The sequence below is a fragment of the Gossypium arboreum genome, chromosome 2, assembly GCF_025698485.1.
Source record: "Gossypium arboreum isolate Shixiya-1 chromosome 2, ASM2569848v2, whole genome shotgun sequence".
NCBI classification, from domain to species: Eukaryota; Viridiplantae; Streptophyta; class Magnoliopsida; order Malvales; family Malvaceae; genus Gossypium; species Gossypium arboreum.
The window spans coordinates 95,749,949-95,760,899 of NC_069071.1; positions in this window are offsets into that span (position 1 = coordinate 95,749,949).

A 10,951-nucleotide genomic window follows, 5' to 3' on the forward strand; every position below is an offset into this window, starting at 1 on the left:
CTTGGCCTTAATCATCCATCATACATGACACAAATTATGGCCACCTTATCAAAATTTGAGTTTCTAAGACTCGTGGCTATAGGTTCTAGCATCCCACTCGACGACCACATAGGCCATTTTCGCATGGCTTAAAGTTTACAACCCACAATTCGACAAAATATAATAGCCTATACATGCCAAATGTTCTACAACAACAAAAACAATACCACAAGATTTCAGCCGTTGTGATGACTTCAGCGACGGTCCCGATCACGCAAACAATACGAGTCCGAGAGACCTAAAATGGGTGACAAGAAAAACACCGAGTGAGTTTACAACTCAGTAAGTCATAAGCATTCATCAATCCACTGATAAAGTTACTACTACATGTACAACAAATGAAGCTAGGTACTCGTCCATATCGAATCTATACCATAATACCTCGGACCTTTCAGTCCAATCTCATACCAATTCATACATCCACATTTCATATCCTACACAACAAGATAATCGAAGCATTTTTACACATTAACTCATTTTCCAGCACAACCATACACATTTCAATCATCACATAGATTTAAGGCTTACCAATTTCAATCCCCAAGCATGAACGAATTCTCTATTCGTCATGAGCTCGAGGTACTTACCCGATCCGCTGTCCATACTCAATTCAATGGAGACACACCTCCATATATATAGAGTACGCACACACACAGTGCTTACTACTCGATTTCGCACACTTAGTGCCACGTAATTTAAGCTCGCACACACAAGTGCCATACCCTCCGAGCTCGCACACCCAAAGTGTCGTATTTTTCCAGCTTGCACACTTAGTGCCAAATATTTCCAGCACGCACACTTAGTGCCATATATTTCCAGCACGCACACTTAGTGCCATATATTTCCAGCACGCACACTTAGTGCCAATCTCGTCACCATACACCGTATTGCCCAAGACACATAGTGCCGAAAGCAAACTTTCTACACATTCCACTATTTCTTTTACATTCAACAATTATCCTCATTCCATACACATACAATTTCATTTATACATATACATATAGCATTCCATTAAACACAATTGCATAGATTTTCCAATCATTTAAGCAATATCAAATATATGCGCTTAATGACTTACCTCGGATGTTGTCGAACGTCTTCAACGGCTATTCAATTACTTTTTCCTTTCCTTTATCGGATCTAGTTCCCCTTTGCTCTTGAGCTTAATATTAACAAATAAATTGATTTAATCATTTTGAATATCAAAGGGGAAATTCAAGGTACTTAGCCCTTATATATTAGGCATTAGAGTCATATATGTATGCAATCATGAATCAAATTCCACATATTAGCCAATATTCTCCTTTAGCCGATTTTTCTAAGTCAAGATTAAGCCACCAATATGCTCACTTATAGCGAATACACGAAATCACCCATCTATGTATTCAATCATGTGGCGAATGTGCATGTTCCAATATAACACCATTTCCATTTCGCTTAACACTTACATTTACCACATATCAATTTAGAGACTCTACTAACCCATCATACATCCGCAATAGTCTATAGCTCTCTCGCCACTCCTTTCACAACATAATAAAACTTAATTTCAAAATCATTAGTGAGCATTTTATTTAGGCATGTACATCTACAACCGAATTCATCATATAAACATCTTTGAATTCACTCAAACATTCTCAATACAACACATTGCCCACTAGCAATTAGTTCATCAAACCAACATTTGACCCTATTTCCTTTAACACCATTGCATTCGGCAATGACCACATCATTTAACCAACTAAATAATAAACCACAACATTTGAATTCATCTTATTCTTCTCCCATTTGACCGAATGAATATCAAATGCAACTCAACTAACAACAACATTTTTTTTTTCTTTCTAAAATGTATATACACTCTTACGACCGCTTCCAATTTGTACCTTTCGACCATGAATCCTACTCATCCAAGCATCAATTAAGCTACTTAACAAGTAATTAACATCCCAAAGAAACTTATCAAAATGACACTAATTTAGCACTTGCCGAATGGATATTGAGCTATGGACTCATGAAATTAAACCATAGGTCAAATAAGCTATGTACTTATCCATTTAGTCTCATAGTCAATTAAAAAGAAAAATCACCATGCATACCTTAGACTAGGATAGCCATGGCCGAATACCTTGGTTTCTCCTCTTCAAATTTCAACTTTTTTTTTTCTTCTTTAGGAATTGGCTAAGCTAGGAAGAAGATGAACCAAACTTTTTTTTTTGTTTTCTTTGCTCAATTCACGGCAATGGGGAAAAGATGAGCATTCTTTTTTTTTTTCTTTTCTTTTTCTTTCTTTACTAACATTATTTTATCTCCAATGACCCATTCCTTATTATAAAAATCTAATTAAACATATATATTGCCCATCAATATCCTATCTTGGCCGGCCACCATTAATAAATTGGGCAATTTGACATGCAAGTCCACCTTTGTGTTAACATGCACTAATAAGCCATTTAAAATTAGCCTATCATATTTCACCATGTCTCACATTGATCCCTATTTAATAATTTCTCATACAATTGGTAAAATTAGAGAATGAAACTTCCACATGTGCATGTACACACACAATAAGCATAGATTATAACAATTAATTATTTTTATGACTCGGTTTTGTGGTCCGGAAACCACTTTCCGACTAGGGTCAATTTTGGGCTGTCACAACTCTCCCCCACTTAAGGAATTTTCATCCCCGAAAATCTTACCGGTAAATAGGCTCGGGTATCGCTCTTTCATAGAGTCCTCGAGTTCCCAAGTGGCTTCTTCAATTCCGTGTTTATGCCACAACACCTTTACTAACGGGATTTTCTTATTGCGCAACTCTTTTACTTCACGCATCATAATGCGAACCGGTTCCTCTTCATAGCTCAAATTAGGCTGAATCTCAATCTCAGATGGAGCAATTACGTGCGATGGATCAGACCTATATCGTCAAGCATCGACACATGAAAAACATTGTGAATCTTTTCGAGCTCGGGGCAAAATCAAACGATACGCGATCGGATGACTCGTTCGGATATCTCATATGGCCCGATGAACCTCGGCTCAATTTGCCCTTGCGGCCAAATCTAAGCACTTTCTTCCGTGGTGAGACTTTGAGAAATACCTTGTCTCCAACCCGATATTCAATATCTTTTCTTTTCAAATCCGCATACGACTTTTGGCGATCCGGCGACTTTCAAACTTTCACGAATTACTCGAACTTTTGCTCGGCATCCTTAACCAAATCAACCTCAAGATTTTTCCTTCACTAAGTTCAGTCCAGAATAATGGGGTACGGCATTTACGATCGTATAAAGCCTCGTAAGGCGCCGTCTTGATACTTGATTGAAAGCTATTGTTGTGGCGAATTCAACCAAAGGTAAATACCGTTCCCATGCACCACTAAACTCAAGGATGCAACATCTCAACATATCCTCGAGTATTTGAATTATCCGTTCGGATTGACCATCGGTTTGGGGTGAAAAGCAAGCTAAAATGCGTTTGGTACCCAAAGCCTCTTGCAATTTCTTCCAAAACCGCGACGTAAATCTTGGGTCTCTATCCGACACGATAGAAATAGGTACCCCATGCAATCGAACAATTTGGGAGACGATAATTCGCCAACTTATCGAGCGAATAATCCGTGCGGACAGGATAAAATGAGCGACTTGGTCGGTCTATCAACAATGACCCAAACCGAGTCTTTCTTATTCGAGTCAATGGTAACCCGCACACAAAGTCCATTGTTACTCGATCCCATTTCCATTCGGGTATCATGATCGGTCAAGTAATCCCGATGGCACTTGATGTTTCGCTTTCACTTGTTGACATATCGACACCTTGAAACAAATTCGAAATGTCTCGTTTCATACCGGCCACCAAAACCGACGTTTGGTCATTGTACATTTTAGTACTATCCGGTGGATTGACATTCGACTACAATGGGCTTCATTTAGAATTATCGAAATAAGTTCAATTCCTTGGAACACACAGACGATTTCGAACCTCAAACAATCGTCATCATCAATTTGAAACTCGATTCCTTGTTCGAACACACTCACCCGCTTTTGCAAGCAACTCCTCATCAACTTTCGAGCTTCCCGAATTTGATGAGCCAACAATGGTTTGGCCTTTAATTCGGCTACTAACACATTGTCGGGTAGAATAGACAAGTGTACATTCATCGCTCAGAAAGCAAACAAAGTGATTTCGACTTAAGGCATCCGCAACCACATTAGCCTTTCCGGGTGATAATCAATGACGAGTTCATAATCTTTCAACAACTCGAGCCATCGTCTTTGTCGCAGATTTAAGACTCTCTGAGTCATCAAATATTTGAGACTTTTGTGATCCGAATACACATGGCACTTCTCACCAAATAAGTAATGTCGCCATATCTTCAAGGCAAACACGATGGCAGCCAATTCGAGATCATGGGTTGGATAATTTTTCTCATGTGGCTTTAATTGTCTCGACGCATAGGCCACAACTCGACCTTCTTGCATCAATACGCAACCTAACCCAAGTAGGGAGGCATCACTATAGATGACAAATTCTTTGCGGATTCGGTCAGTACTAGAACCGAGCTTTCGTCAAATGGGTTTTCAATTGGTCGAAACTTTTCGACACTTTTCCGTCCATTCAAATTTGACATCTTTCGAGCGCTTTTGTCATGGGTGTGGCCATCATCGAGAATCCTTTTACAAACCGTCGGTAGTAACCGCAAGCCCCAAAAAGCTCCTAACTTCGGTAACATTCCTTGGAGGTTTCAATTGACTATGGCCAAAATTTTGTTCGGGTCCACCTCGACACCCGATCACGGACACCACGTGCCCCAAAAGCTAACCTCTTTCAACCAAAATTCACATTTCTTGAACTTTGCGTATAATCGCTTATCTCGTAAGATTTGCAACACTAGCCTTAGGTGTTCAAAGATGTTCGTTTCATCTCTCGAATAGACCAAAATGTCATCGATAAATACAATTACGAACCGATCCAAGTATGGCCTGAAAATCCTATTCATTAAATCCATAAACACCGTAGGGCATTAGTGAGCCCAAACGGCATCACCAAGAATTCGTAGTGACCGTACCTCGTTCTAAAAGCGGTTTTGGGTATGTCCGATTCCGGACCCTCAACCGATAGTACCCGACCTCAAATCTATCTTTGAAAACACCGAGGCTCCCTTTAATTGATCAAACAAATCGTCAATTCGTGGCAATGGATATTTATTCTTTATCGTCACTTTATTGAGTTGACGATAGTCGATGCACAACCTCATGGTTCCGTCCTTCTTCTTCACAAACAATACAAAGCGCCCCATGGAGAAAAACTCGGTCGAGCGAAACCTCTATCCGTCAATTCTTGCAATTGAACCTTCAATTCCTTTAATTACATTAATGCCATACGATACGGGCTATTGAAATCGGCGTAGTACCCAGTACAACTTCGATGCGAATTCCACTTCTCGAACCGGTGGCAATCCAGATAACTCCTCGGAAAAACATCCAATACTCACAAACCACTGGTACCGCTTCGAGTTTCCTTTCCGTCTCTTTACTTCCAAACACATACGCAAGGTATGTTTCACGCCCCTTTTTCACATACCTCCGAGTGGTCATAGAAGATATTATCGCTGGCGCTCCTTTTAAATCAGTAGACTCGACTCGGACTACCTCATTATTTGTACTCCTCAAATCAATGGTTTTCCTTTTGCGATCCACCACCGCATCATGTACGGTCACCAATCCATACCAAGAATAACATCGAATTCATTAAATGGTAGAAGCATCGATCGGTAGGAAAAGCAGATTCTCGAATTATTAGGGGCATCTCTTGCACACTTTATCAACGAGCACGATTGACCCAAAGGGTTTGACACTCGAATTACGAACTCGAGAGACTCAACGGTAGAGTCTTCTTGGATGCTAAGGTTTCACATACATATGAGTGAGTAGAGCGGGGTCAATCAATGCAATCACAATAGTATCAAAGAGAGTAAAAGTACCGTTGATAACGTCGGGGAGGATGCCTCCTCTCGTGCGCGGATGGCATATGCTCTAGCAGAGCACGGGTCTCGGATCGGACAGCCGTATTAGAGGCTCCTCTCGATTACCACCCCTACCTCCAGAGATTCTCGGGGCCTACCTCCACCGTCGTTCCACTAGGTCTTGCACCTTGCGTCTTATTCCTTTCATCTAGCTCCGTGCAATCTCTAATGAAGTGGTCCTTGAACCGCATCCATAACAGCCCTATTAATGACTTACCCCAACATTCACCTAGGTGTCGTCTTCCACATTGGGGGCATTCAGGTCTCTCTTGACGATTATTGCCCACACTAGCTCTCAAGTAGCTCGGAGTCCGTCAATGGTCGGGCTCTAATGGAAATTCCCGCAGTAGTCCTCGACTTACTGGTGTCCTCCCTGAACCTCTTTACAGCCGAGAACGGAGCTTTACTCGTCGATCTTTTACGGTAATCTCTTGCTTCAAATTCAGCCTTCTTCTTCTCCTTCCCAAGTTCTTCCGCCTTGTAGGCTCGTTCGACTAGTGTCACGAACTCCTTTATCTCCAAAATTCCCACTAGTAACTTTAACTCTTCGTTCAATCCTTCTTCAAATCTTTTGCACATCGCAACCTCATCAGCCACACACTCCGAGCATACCGACTAAGTCTTACGAACTCATGTTCAGATTCGAGATCTGATCATCCGGCCTTGCTTGAGTTCCAAGAATTCCTTACGCTTCGATCGATGAACTGTTGACTAATGTATTTCTTTCGAAATTGATTGGAAGAAATCCCAAGTAACTCGTTCATTTGGGACTATGGAAATTAAAGTCCTCCACCAATAGTAAGTGAGTCTCGTAACAAGGATATAGCACACTTAAGACATTCATCGGTGTGCATGATAGTTCATCTAACACCCTAATGGTGTTATCGAGCGTAACTCGGCCTTTTCGGCATCATCAAGAACTATGGCCTTGAACTCCTCGCCCCACGCTTCCTAATCAAGTCCACAAGTGGTTTACTCAGCCTCACAGGATCGAGAATCGGAGGCATTGCGGGCTCTTGGGTGGAGTATTTAAATTCGGAATGATTGGACAGCCGGGTTGGTTCGGGCATATTATGCGACCCACTCATTCATCATAGTGAAGAAGGCTTGTTTCGCCCCTTCATTTTGATTATTCGCGGATGACTGAGGCTCAACGGGTGGTGTCCCTTGTGCAGGAGCAGCCGCTACACTTTCAACGTCATCCGCCAAGGGTCTCTCTACCCCGGGTTCCATTGCTAATCAAAATAAAAATTCCAACCGTCAGAAGTCATCACATTATTAAGCGCTAACAATTTGGCATGTATAGCTAGACTCACACGCTATGGTAGTCCTAGAACCGACTAAACCATAGCTCTGATACCAATAAAATTGTAACACCTAACTCGTGACCGGCGCGGTTGTCGGACACGAGGGTTAACGGCCAAATCCTCTCAAGATACCAACCAATTTGACATTACCAGTCAGGCTGGAAAACTGCGTCACCGTCGCCTTAAAAATCATATCTCGAGTTTCAAAACTCGGAAACTGGTTTCGTAAATTTTCCCTGAATTTAGACTCATATACCCATCCATGGATTTATTTTTAGAATTTTTGGTTGGGCCAATTGTTACAGTTTATTAGTTAAAGTCACCCATGTTACAGGGATCAACTGCTCTGACCTTCACGCGTTACAACTTGAATATCTATCTGTACAGGGCTTTAATACTGGTGCCGTTTATTTCTAATGAAACTAGACTCAAAATGGAATCTGTACATATAAGGCATGACTCCTAATTCTTTCTGGATAATTTATGGTAAATTTTCAAAGTCACGACAGGGGACCCAGAAACCGTTCTGGCCCAGTCTCACGAGAACTTTAATATTTCTCAGTATACTGCTCATATGGTCGTTTCTGTTTCGTCCATATAAAATAGATTCATCAAGGTTCAGTTCCATAATTTACTCACTATTTAATTCTACTTCTACTATTTTTAGTGATTTTTCAATCTCATCTCACTGCTGCTGTCTGCAACAGTTACTGCAGTAGACTATGCCAATTTCATGAATTTTTCCTTGGCCTTAATCATCCATCATACATGACACAAATTATGGCCACCTTATCAAAATTTGAGTTTCTAAGACTCGTGGCTATAGGTTCTAGCATCCCACTCGACGACCACATAGGCCATTTTCGCATGGCTTAAAGTTTACAACCCACAATTCGACAAAATATAATAGCCTATACATGCCAAATGTTCTACAACAACAAAAACAATACCACAAGATTTCAGCCGTTGTGATGACTTCAGCGACGGTCCCGATCACGCAAACAATACGAGTCCGAGAGACCTAAAATGGGTGACAAGAAAACACCGAGTGAGTTTACAACTCAGTAAGTCATAAGCATTCATCAATCCACTGATAAAGTTACTACTACATGTACAACAAATGAGGCTAGGTACTCGTCCATATCGAATCTATACCATAATACCTCGGACCTTTCAGTCCAATCTCATACCAATTCATACATCCACATTTCATATCCTACACAACAAGATAATCAAGCATTTTTACACATTAACTCATTTTCCAGCACAACCATACACATTTCAATCATCACATAGATTTAAGGCTTACCAATTTCAATCCCCAAGCATGAACGAATTCTCTATTCGTCATGAGCTCGAGGTACTTACCCGATCCGCTGTCCATACTCAATTCAATGGAGACACACCTCCATATATATAGAGTACGCACACACAGTGCTTACTACTCGATTTCGCACACTTAGTGCCACGTAATTTAAGCTCGCACACACAAAGGCCATACCCTCCGAGCTCGCACACCCAGTGCCATATTTTTCCAGCTTGCACACTTAGTGCCAAATATTTCCAGCACGCACACTTAGTGCCATATATTTCCAGCACGCACACTTAGTGCCATATATTTCCAGCACGCACACTTAGTGCCAATCTCGTCACCATACACCGTATTGCCCGCACACATAGTGCCGAAAGCAAACTTTCTACACATTCCACTATTTCTTTTACATTCAACAATTATCCTCATTCCATACACATACAATTTCATTTATACATATATATATAGCATTCCATTAAACACAATTGCATAGATTTTCCAATCATTTAAGCAATATCAAATATATGCGCTTAATGACTTACCTCGGATGTTGTCGAACGTCTTCAACGGCTATTCAATTACTTTTTCCTTTCCTTTATCGGATCTAGTTCCCCTTTGCTCTTGAGCTTAATATTAACAAATAAATTGATTTAATCATTTTGAATATCAAAGGGGAAATTCAAGGTACTTAGCCCTTATATATTAGGCATTAGAGTCATATATGTATGCAATCATGAATCAAATTCCACATATTAGCCAATATTCTCCTTTAGCCGATTTTTCTAAGTCAAGATTAAGCCACCAATATGCTCACTTATAGCCGAATACACGAAATCACCCATCTATGTATTCAATCATGTGGCCGAATGTGCATGTTCCAATATAACACCATTTCCATTTCGTTTAACACTTACATTTACCACATATCAATTTAGAGACTCTACTAACCCATCATACATCCGGCAATAGTCTATAGCTCTCTCGGCCACTCCTTTCACAACATAATAAAACTTAATTTCAAAATCATTAGTGAGCATTTTATTTAGGCATGTACATCTACAACCGAATTCATCATATAAACATCTTTGAATTCACTCAAACATTCTCAATACAACACATTGCCCACTAGCAATTAGTTCATCAAACCAACATTTGACCCTATTTCCTTTAACACCATTGCATTCGGCAATGACCACATCATTTAACCAACTAAATAATAAACCACAACATTTGAATTCATCTTATTCTTCTCCCATTTGACCGAATGAATATCAAATGCAACTCAACTAACAACAACATTTTTTTTCTTTCTAAAATGTATATACACTCTTCGACCGCTTCCAATTTGTACCTTTCGACCATGAATCCTACTCATCCAAGCATCAATTAAGCTACTTAACAAGTAATTAACATCCCAAAGAAACTTATCAAAATGACACTAATTTAGCACTTGCCGAATGGATATTGAGCTATGGACTCATGAAATTAAACCATAGGTCAAATAAGCTATGTACTTATCCATTTAGTCTCATAGTCAATTAAAAGAAAATCACCATGCATACCTTAGACTAGGATAGCCATGGCCGAATACCTTGGTTTCTCCTCTTCAAATTTCAACTTTTTTTTTTTCTTCTTTAGGAATTGGCTAAGCTAGGAAGAAGATGAACCAAACTTTTTTTTTGTTTTCTTTGCTCAATTCACGGCAATGGGGAAAAGATGAGCATTCTTTTTTTTTTTTCTTTTCTTTTTCTTTCTTTACTAACATTATTTTATCTCCAATGACCCATTCCTTATTATAAAAATCTAATTAAACATATATATTGCCCATCAATATCCTATCTTGGCCGGCCACCATTAATAAATTGGGCAATTTGACATGCAAGTCCACCTTTGTGTTAACATGCACTAATAAGCCATTTAAAATTAGCCTATCATATTTCACCATGTCTCACATTGATCCCTATTTAATAATTTCTCATACAATTGGTAAAATTAGAGAATGAAACTTCCACATGTGCATGTACACACACAATAAGCATAGAATATAACAATTAATTATTTTTATGACTCGGTTTTGTGGTCCCGAAACCACTTTCCGACTAGGGTCAATTTTGGGCTGTCACATGTAAGATCCCAAAAATTGAGAGTTAATAGATTCAGGTTTGTGAATCAAGACATAGAGCGGTCATGCCCTAATTTTTGAGATTATATGTGTGTTTTTAGAAAATAAATGATGTATTGGTTTGTTGGATAAGTGTTAGTGAA